The sequence below is a fragment of the Talpa occidentalis genome, unplaced genomic scaffold (assembly GCF_014898055.3).
Source record: "Talpa occidentalis isolate TD23 unplaced genomic scaffold, MPIMG_talOcc4v2.1 talOcc4.6, whole genome shotgun sequence".
Taxonomy (NCBI): domain Eukaryota; kingdom Metazoa; phylum Chordata; class Mammalia; order Eulipotyphla; family Talpidae; genus Talpa; species Talpa occidentalis.
Window position 1 is genome coordinate 112,594,210 of NW_023604972.1, and position 14,000 is coordinate 112,608,209.

Sequence of the window (14,000 nt, forward strand, 5' to 3'; positions counted from 1 at the left end):
ATGCAGGCATTCGGTCATGGCCTTGGAGAGAGAGACCAGCTTGGCCGGCTGCCTGACCTTGTAGATAAGAGTGCTGAGGCCCTGGCCATGAATCTTGAAAGGGAAGGAACTGTAAGGAAGCAAACTTCTTGATTATGCCTGCATTGGAGTGTTCATTGCACCTGGGCTGGAAATTCTGCTGGAATCTTTATTATATTCATTTGCTTAATAATGTATTTTTGCTTCAAAAGCAGACACTCTGAGTTCTGGGTTTGATCTGGGTGAAAGCTCCCTAGTCATCTGTGACATAAAGCTGAGACTGAAAAGCTAACTCTGTACATTGCCTGCTATGCCCTCGCTGTTGCTTGGACAGTGGCATAAACAGATGGTGGTCATTAGTAAGACAGCACCTAGCATGGAGAGTCCGCCATGCCTCCATGGAGATCCTATTCCTCCTGAATCTCTGGTAAGTGAATAGTACCAGGAACCATCCAGGCTTCCAAACAAGCCTGGGAATCAGTCACCCCTGACACTTCCATTTCCTTATCTTCTAGAATCCAAGCAGTGTCCAAGATCTGCAGATTCTATCACCTTCACATATCCCAAACTTACTCTTACTTCTCTGTCTCCATTGCCCTTTGAAAGTTTAAACTCTCATTCTCCATCACCTGAGTTATTTTAATGGTCTCCTACTTAGCCTATCCCTGTTTTTAAGCCCTGCAGTCTATTTCAATGATGAAATAAAGAAGATGTGATTTTCTGATTACACCCCCACCCCCATATTGCCCTACAACCTTAAAATGAAGGCTCTGCTCCTTAGTTTGGAACGCAGGGTCCTCTACACTCAGGCCTGAGTCCTCTCACTCCTTTCATTCCTTCACCAAATTCAACTTCTTAGAGTTCCCAGAATGCTCTAGGTCATATCCTATCTCTTTACCTTTGCTCTGGGGGACCCTCCCAGCATGCTCTGTCCTCTCAGCGAACACATCCATATCTTTCAAAACTGGGTTCAAGCATCACACCTTAAAGAAAACCATCCTGTGGTTTCACTTATAGCAGGAATATAGGGAAACCCAGTAAGACATCAGTGTAAAAAAATAATAACAGTACAAAACACAATGAAGCAAAAATGGACAATTATAAATCAGAGACATCCTGCAGGGGAGAAGGAGGGAGAGGTATCAGAGGGAGGAGCACAGGGGACTGAGGTGATGGTGCATGGGTGCACTGGTGAAGGAAACTATGGGGACTACACCTGAGGGGGAGGGGGGAAGCAGAAGCAAATATTGTTTAAAAATGAACAATGATGTAAAAAATAAAAAAATTAATAATTAAAAAATAAAAAAAAATAAAACTACACACACTTATATTTAAAAAAAAAAAAAGAATGAAAGAAAACCATCCTGATCAGGAACTTCTAAAGAGGTGAGTCTAGGGAAAGCGGGTCACACTCTGTTGCCAAACCCCAGACTCTGGCATGAGAACTACATGAGCTGAGGATGAGGATCTAATTTACAAAACGGAGCTATAAGCGCAGCAGCTGTTCTTCTGCCCAGGTGGAAGCTACCATTCTCTCTGTGCATCCCCTGCTATACCCCATACATACTAGGAGCTTCTTATTAAACTTGAAATTTGATGGAGGAAGATCAGGAAGAGATTTAAAAGGATAGCCCACTGAGGACAGTGCAATTTGTTCCCTACCTAGTAACTGTTGCACCCAGCACAAAATCTGGCACATAGTAGGTACTTAGTAAATGATTATTAAATAAATGAAGTATAAAAGATGCCCTAGTTTGGAGTATTATATTGTTATTATATTACAACGCTATTTATTGACGGCTCAGTTTGCAAACAAGCCATGTGTTAGAACATCACATTTTCTTACCTAACAAAGCGTGATCTGGTTTGAATAGCTATGTTAGTAAGTCTCCAAGTCATGACTAAAGATCTCAAGACCCTGGTCAGAGACATCCTCAGGAAAAGGCAGAGGCCACTTCAAACCACCAGTCCCCTGCTCACTTACAGAAAGGCAGCACAATTGAGAGGGCTCACAACAGGAGGCCTGTTGAAAACAAGTCGTGGTTTCACTCTGTGTTTAGATTTCTCTTTGGGGAGGGCACTTCCTCTTGTATTTCTTAGAGCCAAGTAATACATTCTGGGTGGAGAGGACTGTGGTTGCAATCCTAGTGCTGGACACAAGAAAAGGTGGCAGCATCTTAGACCTGACTGAACATGTATCGTGGAACAAGAATTGTGTGGCAGGCAACCCAGGATTGGGGATTGCTTTTGCTGCATGGCTTTCTGCTGGGACTGCATTGTGAGTGAGGCCTTGTTGATTTGTGTATAGTCTGTTATGTTTGGCAATAGCATCTAGATAACACTGGATGAATACTTGCTAATTTGTGAATTCTTTAGAAGAGAAGAGAGTATAAAAAAAGAGTCCAAGGCTCTCCTTGCATTCCCCTCATGTCAGTTAACTTAGGGTGGTGGGAGGCAGTGAGCTGCAGACCCAGGCACTGTGTCTGGAAGCAGACAGACCACGAGAGTGAGGCAAGCCGAGTCCTTGTCTGTTTCACTTCCATGATTCTAGTCACCAACAGGGCTATTTTGGTCTATTTTAAGGAGGAAGAAAATCAGACCCTAGAAGATTGTTTCAGGAAAGCAGTAGAGGGGGGAAAAGACTAAAGCCATATCTCTTAGAGAAAGAAATAAAAATCTTGGTTTGTTAGAAACATTGTTCCCATCTCCAAATTCATAAAAATCAGGAGAAAAAAAATCCTTTTTGCACGCACAGGTCATTTATTCGCTCCCATTTCTTGATTTGGTATTTTCTTTCTTCAAGCACCAAATCCAGCAAACGCTCTTTAAATGGAAAGAAAAAAAGCATTAATGAATGCCAGAAAACAGTTTCCCAGCCAGCCGGCCAAACCACAAATATCCAAAATGTGATTTCATCTTTAATAATATAATGAACTAAAGACGAGCCAATAGAAATAAAAAGGGGGGGGGGTGTATTCTAACCATCTGTCAAAAGGATTTCCAATTTCAGATTGTCTGGAAAAGACAGATGAAGAGAAATAACTAATCAATGGTGAAATACAAAAACCAGAGTTGACAAAGCTATTAGAGATCAATGAACTCTAAGTCCTCATATGGGCTTAGTTCATCACCTAATCTTAGTCCCTCAAAATTCACGATTCATGGAGATTCCCCAGTCTACTAAAAATGTAGCTACCATACGACCCAGCAATTCCACTACGAGGGATCTATGTAAACGACACAAAAACATTGATTCGAAAGAACACCTGTACACCTACGTTTATTGCACCACTATTTACAATAGGTAAAACCTGGAAACAACCCAAAAATAGATGACTAGATCAAGAAGGTGTGGTATATATACACAATGGAATATTATTCAGCAATCAAAAAAGATAAACACATGCCATTCATAGCAACATGGATGGAGCTAGAAGGAATGATGCTCAGTGAAATAAGCCAGAAGGAAAAAGAAAAATATCGGATGGTTTCACTTACAGCAGGAATATAGGGAAACCCAATAAGACATCAGTGTAAAAAAAATAATAACAGTACAAAACACAACAAAGCAAAAACAGACAATTATAAATCAGAGACATCCTGCAGGGGAGGAGGAGGGAGAGGGGTCAGAGGGAGGGAGGGAGGAGAACAGGAGACCGGGGTGATGGTGCACGGGTGCCTTGGGGAAGGAATTCTATGGGAACCCGAAATGAGGGGGTGGGGGGGGAAGCAAATATTGTTTAAAAAATAATAAAAATTTAAATAAATAAATAAAATGTGATGACCAAAATAAATAAAATTAAATATAATAGCTATAAAAAATTCATGATTCAGTGTCTGCCTTTTCCCTATCTGGAAATGGAGCCAAGGATCCCATATTATGAACTGAGAGACAAAAGGTGGCGGAGGGTGCAGACAACAGCACTATAAACTGTTTTCTTTTTTTCCCCACCATAATAAATTCACTTTATTTTTCCATATTCTTTTTAATTGCTTGTTTATATTGTTTGTCTTTTGGGGATATAGGATTTCCCCCTTCAGGTGTTACTACCATAGCGCACCCACCACCGAAGCACCCAAGTTCCCCATGATAGTCCACTGTGCTCCCTCTCTACGCTGTTCTCGACACCTCCTGCTCTCTGTCCCCTTGGATTCCTTAGTTCTATAGTCAGCTTTCAAGGTTTAGTTATTAAGTTTGGCCTTATCTGACCCTTTGTTTGGTTTCTCTATATTCCAGCTGCAAGTGACTATGCCTGTGTTTTCTAGGCCTCTTCCTCTGGGGAGATGGGTGGGCTGACTTAGTCCCCGAAGGGTGGCCTCTGCATTCCTGAAGGCAGGGGAAGAGGCGCGGAAATCTGTAACTACTCACGTAGCATCTCTTCCAAGAAGGTGTCTCTAACCTGCCCCATAGCTCAGGAGAGAAGGGTGAGACTCCTCATCTGTCTTCCCCAAATATCTGGGCATATCACTCTTGCATTTAAACAGGTTATTGTAATTCTAAGAAAGCCTACATGTTTTCCTTACTGGACTATGAACTTGAAAGCTAAGGTATGTTTACATTTCTGGTGACAAGTATACTGGCTGGACCATGAATTAATTTATACAAAAATTTCTTTCTTTATATTCAAAAAATGCAGGTAACTTTATTTGTTCTACCCATATCATGTTTTAGTACTAGCAAATAAGATGTATTATTTTTCAGTATATAACAACTACAATTTATATAAACAGAAACTGGGGGAGACAGACTACATTTAGACCAGTGCTTCTCAAGCTTTCGTGTGCATGCAAAGCATGCAACGGCCTTTATTAAAATGTAGGTTCAGATTCATTTAGCCTGGGGAGAGCTCTGAGATTCTGCCTTTCTAACAAGCTGCCAGGTGATGCCAACACTCTTTGATTCACAAGGTAACTTGAGCTAGATGTAGTTTATTGTTCTTCCTGAAAATAAAATCCAGAAATGAGTATTTTAGGGCTGCTTTAGGGTTCTACCATATCATTAGGAGCCTAGGGTTCCTCTAGCTTTCTGCTTTACAACCTCAAGGTCTCCTTTTATCCAGAGATGGCAGCTGCAGGTCTGGCCATCCCATCAATATTGTAGTTAGGAGAGAGGCAGAAACACCAATGGCAAACAGGCACATGGCTGGGTCAGTGATTCCTACAGAAACTTCCAGGAAAAGCCCCACTCAGTAACCTTCACTATCCGGGGAAAACTCACATCTCCTCCCTGTGTTTCTCTTTTATGGTCCTACTACTCACACACTCACATATGTGAGGTTTTCCCCCACATACCAAGAAATTCTGCCACACTAGCTGGATGTCTTACAATTTAACTCCATTATGACTCTATATACCTGGAGATGGCATCATATCCCACAGGTAAGGTTATCACTACATGACTACTTCCACTTCTGATGCCAATCACAAGTCCGGACTGTCACCTGTGCTTCTGACTAACTAGCAATAAATAGGAGGTTACCTAACCTGATCCTTTGGCTCAATTAATTTGCTAGAATTTCAAAATTCAGGAACACAGTTTACTTACTCAACTATTGGTTTATTACAAAGGATATTACTCAAAAACAGCCATACGGAAGAGATACATAGGGCGAAATATGGCGGAGGGGGTGGAACTTCCATGTCCTTTCTAAAGGTGTCAACTCTCCCAGCACCCCCACATGTTCACCATCCCAGAAGCCCTCCAAACCTTATCTTCCCAGGTTTTCCTGGAGGCTTCATTACATAGGCATGATTGGCCATCAGTGACTGAATCAACCTCCAACCCTCTACCCTCCCCAGAGGCCAGTGGCTTGGGGGACGGGACTGAGTATTTCAACCCCCCAATCACTTGGTTGGGTGCCCTGACAACTAGTAAGGTGCTTCCGAAAGTCACCTCTTGAACATCAACAATGAGTGGTTGAAAGGAGTTTGTTGTGAATAAGACACCTTTATCACTACTATCGCTATGGAAATTTCAAGGGTTTTAAGAATTCTGTAACAGAAACAGGACTAAGACCAAATACATATTTCATATTATAAATTATAATATCACTTTCATTTCATCTCATTGGCCAAAACTTAGCCACATATCTAAAAGAAGTTTTAAAAATGTGGCTTTTCAGATGGGTACATTGCTGCTTACACGAAATTGAGGCTCTCAATAAGGAAGAAGGGGAGAATGGATGCTGGTAGACTCCCCCAGTGTCTACTATGAGTCAAGTAAGATTATCATGGATCTCCTATTAGTCACCCCTGGCCTCAACCGCTGGCACCTTGTTCAGGTGCACATGAAAAGTCAGCTGTCTATGTGGCAAGTTCTGTCTGAGAAGCTCCCTGTCTCCCCTTCTTGAACAAAGCTATCATAACATGTGTCTAAAATTTGATGGGAGAACAAACTCACCATACCCCTGCCTACTTCTGATTTGGAATAACATTTATATCCAATGCTTAGTTTGGTTTAGGCTTTATTTGCACCTGTGAGTTCTCAGGGGGGTTCGGGAACACTTTTATTGTGACATCAGCTGAGATCCTGGCTCTAGGATGCTGGCAGACCCTCCAGATTACTGCCCCTGAGGTTAGGATTTTAAATAAGGGAGCGAGTCCAAAGGGGATGTACTGTTTTTCCTGCTCAATGCCAATTCATTCCTTGAGTAACAGTGGAGTCACCCAAGGTGAAGAAACAACCCCAGCCCATTGATTTACGCCTGAGCAATCACATTCTTTCCTTGGCTCTTTGCCCAGGATTTCCAGGGAGCAGGCAGGGGCCAAAAAGCAATATGCATTGCTGAAAGGGAGGCTTCTTGAGTGATTAAAATGATGGCACCTGCCAGTGGCTCACAGGCAACAAAGGAGACACAGGTGGGGTTCCTCAGAGGTGCCTGCCCTGTGCCTTGGGTCAGGACACGGAAGACACAAATCCCAACAGGCACAAGAAAGGCTGCGAGTTGTCTTCCTTCTCTTCTCCTATCTCAAGGAATTTACCTCCCCCCCAGATTTCTATTTGAAATAATAAAAAGTGTGTTCATCTATTACCTTTAGGAGTGTATTCCTCAAAAACCATTTATCTAAATTAACCGAAATAGCTTTTCTTTATAACTGTGACATGATCTATCTATATTGGTTGAACCATCACATTTTGGGGGCATGGGGTGAAAGGGAGAAAGTAATCCATGAATTTATATGTGTGCCAAGAATTGATGTAAACTGAGCAAGTGTGGTTCACATGTATTTATTGCTATTTTCAAGTCTACTGGATGCAGTTTTAATTAATAAAATGAGCATTTTTTTAGACTTTTTATATTTCAACATTTATCATTTTTTACATTTTTAGACAATATTTGCTTCCCCCACCCCCTCAGATGGAGCATTTATTTTTAATGTGACTGAATTTTTCATTGACAAAATATATTGTGATAAAAGCAACTACTGGATACTAAATACACAAAAAAGACTGCTATATGAGAAGATACAAAACTGATTGTTGAGAAGAAATCCTTATAATTGGGCATGTGGGAACTTCTGCTCTGTAGTATCAGGGCGTTAGCTGGTCTATGAAGCTGTGTTGGGGCTTTTTTCTGTTGAGTTTGCTATAGCGGTTAACCTCTCTGCCCCATTCATCTCAAAGAATGTGTAATAGATAGGTGGAACTGGTAAAGATATCCATAAAAGAGACAAGGTATCCATAAAAGAGACAAGGTATCCATAAATGAGGGGGAAAAAACAAACAACAAAGACAAAATCCTTGAAGTTCAGGAAGTTAAGGGAAGTTGATACCTGTTTTCTTTTGGTCCTGGGGCCTGATTTTCACAAAGGAGTTCCAGAAAATCATACTCACATTTATAAGCTAGCTATTGAGCATGCATCATTTACTAAAGCATTGTTCTAGATGCCTAGAATACAATAAATAAAAGAGATTAAAATGCCTACATTCCTAGGGGTTACAATCATTTTTATGAGTAGATGGGTAAGAAAAAGTTATCAACCAAACTCTCCCCATATTTTGTTTCCTGGATGAATCACTACCATAGCTTTGGTAGTAAGAATGATGACTCTAGGACTTGAGAATGCTAAGAATACTTGAGAGATTCTGCAAACCCACTGCTAAATTTTGACATGCCACATTGCTGGCTGTCACCTCATTGGTTCTCCCTCAGTGAAGAGTGAAACTAACTCTGAATATCTGGAATCATTGCAAACCTCATTTCCCCAACTAGGATGAATTTAAACATGGTTAAATAAATATTCATTTCTGAAAATATTTCAGAAAATATTCATTTCTGAAGGCAACACTGATTTTTAAAAATTTCACTTTATTTCTCAAAAGCTTCTTGCAGACATTTTATTTAAAAAAAATCCAGCAGCCATTCTTCAAGAAAGTTTCATGTCAAGTTGGCACATTAATAGGCACTGAATTCCAAAACTTGGAAAGGGAGATCCCCCTCACCTCACTTGCTACAAATGGACAATTGCATTAAGTGTAAGAGTCAGAAAGCCAGTTTTGCACAGAGATTGTAAAGTAGGAGAAAACAGACTCTGCCTCTCCAACCTACATTTGGTGAAACTGGGTGACGTCTTACAGAGACAGGAGAGCAGCATGAAAGCAGCAGACCCAGAGCACCCTGAGTCAGGCTTGTCTTCCAGACACTATAGAGAAGCAGAGGTTAAAAACATGGTTTTGACTATGGAGACCATCCCAGGGCCAGGCACCAAGCTCTGCTTTGTACCTATGTTACCCCACGTAATTCTGATTCTTAGGTCACAGTTGAAGCAGAGTGCTTTCAAAATACTTCCAACTTTACTTTCTTAAAAAGATTACCAGATAAACACATGCAGTTTGCAACAACATGGATGGAGCTAGAAGGGATCATGCTCAGCGAAATAAGTCAGAAAGAAAAAGAAAAATACCAGATGGTCTCACTCATAGCAGGAGTTTAGAAAACCTAAATAAGAGAACAGGAAAAAGACTAATCAATGCAAAGTAACAATCGAAATCAACAAGCAACTATAAACCAGAGACACACTGGGGGCGGGATTAGGGAGAGGCGGGGAGAGGAAGAACTAGAGTCAAAATAAGGCGGGGCGTGGTGCAATTGTATGGGGAATATAACCAAAATGAAAATGCATACATTGTACAAAGATGAAAAATGATATAAGAATTACATAAAATATTAAAAAAAATATTACCAGATGATATCAACTACCCTCTTCAGATCCTTGATTCACATCTACATAACTTCACATGTATCATTTTTTGCAAAAATCTGTAGTTTAGTATGTGCTGTTTGTGTTATATTTTCCCTCTGCCCTCTCTCCACTCCCCCTCCCTGAACCGAGCCTACATGTGCAAGTGTGCCTGCAGACAAAAGGAATGGGGAGAGGGCCACCATCGAAAGCTTTAGTAACTGAGAAGGCTAAGACCGGGCATCTCTTAAGCCAGAAAAGAGAAGTAAGTGGGAGGCCAAGAGGATTGAAACACCCAGCAAATCTCTGTCCCAGCCAGCATTTGCTCAGTAAATTGGGGATAAAAAGTAGTTGGGATTCACTGTCCCTCCCTCGCCCTACACCCATCGGAGGCATGAGATGATGGCAGCAGAGCATTAAACCAAGCGGAGACCCCTCTGTGCCCCTGGCCTGTATGACCTAGCCCCCTGAAGTCAGCCCTGTCTGCCAGATCAGTTCCCTGGGAAACAGACATGAAACCTTGCGATCTGCAGGCAAGAGGCTTGCTGGGAAGTGTCTTGGAAAAACAACTACAAGACAGTGAGGGAAGCAGAGCAGGGCAAGGGGAGAAGCTGAACTGAGATACGGTTACAACAGTGGGCTCATCCTGGAGCTGAGGCTGCAGATGGGAAGGCAGGGACTGCAGAACCCCACCACACTGGCCCAGGGAAGGGGCCTGACCTTGGGCAAAGGGTCTCTCTTCGGTAGAGGGTAACTGTCAGAGGGACTTGGCTGAGGGCGTTCACTGCCGACACCACCAAGGAGCTGGGGATGAGCCTACCTGATTCCGAAAGAGCCCAGAGCTGAGCACCGCTGCGTCCATAGCATCCGCCAGCCCCATCAACAGATGGCAGTTATTTTCCATTCCTGAAATAGATATTGCGGTCGATGACCTTCTGAGACCCGTGTGGCAAGGTCGCTTCAATAAAACAAAACAAAGCACCAGAGCAAGAAAAGAGAACACAGGAGGGAGAGCCAGGATGTGGTCCCCCTCCTTCACACCTGCCGCAGAAGATCCAGGGCAGGACTTCACAGCGAGGCTGGGGAGCCCGACCAGGTACTTTAGAAACTTGGCAGTTTTAGTGTTTTTTATTATCCATACTTATTTTCTTATATTTTCCTTCATTCACCAAGTTGTTGGCATTTTCCAAATTAACTCTACTAAAGAACAAGAGAGAAAGCAGGAGCCTATTTTCATCCTTGTTGGACTCGAGATGGAGGAGTCTGGTCTTCCAGGCCAGTTAGGTAGTCTAGGCATGGGGGCACCCCAAGGCCAGGTGAGCATTCAGAGGGCAGCTGCGGCTCTGGGTGCTTGGGCCCAAAGCCCTCCCCATTTAAGGAGGCTTCTGTGTCTTGTTTAAACTAAAGAGCCTCTGAAGGCCTATAGAGTGTATTTTAAATTCCAGTGCCAAAACAGACTATGGATCTGTAGGGGCTGGAATGGACCACAGTGCAGGTTCTCTGATCCCATGCAGACCGGGTAAAGGAGGAGTCAGAGTCCTCAGTGGGTTTTTTGCAGGTCTTTTATTGGGGCTCACCAGGCATATGGCAGGTAGGGGTGTTGGGGGGCCGGGAGGCTGGCAGACCTCCCAGCCCCCAGCAAATCCTCACTCTATCTGGGCTCTCTGGTGATCTCGGCTTCTCTTTCGGCTTCGGCTTCTACTGGCTGCTGCTGCTGGCGTCCCCGTGACGCCGCCCTTAAAAGCAGTCTTAACTCAGCTGAATCCCATCTACCTATGCCCACACCCTATTCCAGGTGCCCGCCATCAGGCATGCATTCAGGACAAGGATCCATCATCTATCCTGATGGCGGACGGGCAGAAAAGCCTGATATTTTCTTTACCCTACAGGATCCAAAGACCTTACACATCATGGGAGTTTTATTATTATTATTATTACCTTAATAATTAAGGCTAATCATTCTGATAAGCACAGCTTTGGTAGCATTCTCCATTAAATGGCCCAGATCAATGGAAGTTTATTTTGATAGTCTCAAAAACACAAATGTATATATGATGAATAAGAAAAAACTATTTTTGATACAAAATTTAGGAATTAACACCATACAATAATTTTCTGGCTGCTGTTTGTGAGAAGTTTAGTTTTGAAAGCAAACTTCAATTACTACATTTCGAATGCCCTGAAACAATTATTCTAAAAATGCTCATCTTATGAATATGAGCTTAATAATTTTAATATTTAAACATTTTAACATTTAAATGGAATCTATTTAAAATAAATATAAAATGGGTTAAAATGTATTATTAATCTTTCAGATTTGTAGTGTATTTTATTTTCATCTGAGGTTTGAGTCCCTCATTTTACAATGATGACAGGTTTTATGTGTGTAACTCTAAGTGAAATAGGTGCTCAGAATTGGTTTTATCCTTTGAAACTGTGGCCTAAATTGTTCACAGACTCTAGTCTACTCAAAAGCCCCCAAAGGAAAACAAACATCTTTGAGACAAAAAAATATCCTTTTTGACCCCAGTTGTAGGCGAGGCCATTCTCTCCGAAGTCCTACTTGTGGGAAACAGCCAGATTCTGGATTTCTTCTGTACACTCTTTACACCCAGTAGATCCTTTATCAAAGACAGCCCCTTGAAGAAGCTGAGTAAGTCAAATATGCTAGAGAAAAGCTATTCTGATTGGAGAGGGGTGGATATTTGCATGTGGAGGAAATGGGAGACCTTTATGTCCATTTTATCTCCTATACCCTGCCCCCAGCACCCCCTTTGGCCCCCTCATTTCCAAGGGTCTCCAATTTCTCTCAAGACATGAAATATTGAAAACCACTCTCCTAAATACTACCTGCTTCGCACAGGGCTATTGACTAGATCAAAATGAGAGGCTAGCCACAAAAACAAAGCAGAAAGTATTCCAAGTACTAACGGAGATTTCTCTTAATACTGTATACACTTTCAGACAAGTAAACCGGCAAGAAATGAGTATCCTCTCTGCACCTTTGCACAAAGTAGGGACTTAGTAAATATTTGCTGACTTTAAAAGATATGGTTTACTATTCCAGCACACGTAGAAAAATAAAAATGTATGATCAAGCCCTAGGGAAGCTCTTAGTAATTAAGCTGGAAGGTCTACCACAGAACCATCCACAATATATAAAATGCTAAATGACTGTCAACATTGTTACTACCAAGCAGGCATTGTTCTGAGTTTTTTTCAAGCTAATAATACCTATGTGGAGTATACTCACTTTTAGATGGGAAAGCTGGGACACAGAGATGTTAAGTAACCCCCCAAAGTCACATAGCTATGACACATCAGAGCTTGGATTCAAACAGGAAGGTCTCGTGCCAGAGCCAAGGTACTCAACCACTAAGCTTCAGAAGTATAAAAGCAAATGCTGGTCACTGATCCCGGGAGCCAATTTTCCTTGCCAGGCAAAACCAAGTAAACTCTTGGTTCCAACCGGATCCAACCATCCACCTCGATCCTTTTGAAAATGCAGAACAGAGACTCAAATGTATAAACTGTCTTGCCCAAGGTCAGGCAACTAGTTGAGACAGGTGTACAAAATTACAGTTACTATTTATCTAAATTAACATTGCACCTCACTGTCAAGATGCAAGTATGTTTTAGGGAGAGAATAAATATCCTGAATTCCATTTAAGTTTTCTGTGAAGTCACCTCTGCTGCTTGGTACATAAAACACAAACTTATCAGTCCTTTTCTACCCTTTCTACTTGCAGCTAGAGCAGGATTTTACTGGTTCAAGGCAAAGGACACAATTGGGGCATTTGTTATACCTTGCAAATTCCCAGATTCCACAGATTCAGGTTCATCAGGTTTGGGGATTTTTAGCTTTTTAACTAGTAAACCAAGTGATGGCAGTATCAGAAAGACACTCTCTTTAGTTTGGAAGGAATATTTCTTATCTGCCTAAGACTGGCTATATAGAACTTGTGTGCTTGCTTTTTATTTTTTTCTTAAAGATTTATTTTATTTATGTATACAAGAGCTGGGATGTAGGCAGAGGTGTGGGGGGTGATAAGATTCACCAGAGACAGAGCGGGGAACCGAACAGGCAGACTGACTAAAATACACTGCTGAGAGGAGCAGCGGGGGAGACAGGAGAGTTCTGCCACGCCATGTAGGTCAGCTCCCTGGTTGGGGATTGAACTTGTGCTGCAGTGGCTGCCCATAGCTTGATAGTGATGAGATGTAACCCCTTGCTCCACTAGGGAAGCCCCTTGTGTGTTTTCTTTTTAAAGACACTGTAAAATATTGCCTCACCCCTCCTGGCCTGAACAGGCCCCTCTGGTGGGCAAGCACATAGGTCCCTCTGAGTGCCTCAGCTCCCCTCTCCAAGGTTTGGCTGAGCTCCTGGGAAAGGCCACACCACTGAGAGGAAGCCCTACATCATCCTGAACCCAGTCCTCATTCAACCTGAATATATGCCAAGGAGGTGGTACGATTTGATTACGTCCAGGCCACCAAGAAGTACAGACAAGCTGGGACTCAGTTTGCAAGATGTGTTTTCCATCCCTGCTGGTGCCAACAGCTCACTGAAGTCATAGTGCTCTCACTTTCTTCAGAGGAAGCCAGTTATCTGCTAGACACCCTTTGTTCTACAGGGCTCTCCCTTGGCATCTTTGCCAAGGACATGTTTTGGCCAGATCCTCTACTCTGGCCTCTGCATCTCTCTGGAAGCTGAGCTAAGTTAAACACAGCCCAGGAGGTAGAGGGAGAGCCCTGTTTTTGTTTGGTTGAATGCAGGACCCTAGAAGGTGCTAAAAATGGAA

The 14,000-nt window shown here is 42.3% G+C and overlaps 1 long non-coding RNA gene across 1 annotated transcript; it reads right to left on the bottom strand.

Annotated features, from left to right (window-relative positions):
- Positions 1–1,348: 1,348 nt before the first annotated feature.
- On the bottom strand, positions 1,349–11,068 carry LOC119261052 (uncharacterized). Its single transcript, XR_005128894.2, has 3 exons — positions 10,776–11,068; positions 10,019–10,104; positions 1,349–2,841 (listed from the first exon to the last, which is right to left on the bottom strand). It is a non-coding gene; the product is annotated as an uncharacterized LOC119261052 (long non-coding RNA).
- Positions 11,069–14,000: the final 2,932 nt, after the last annotated feature.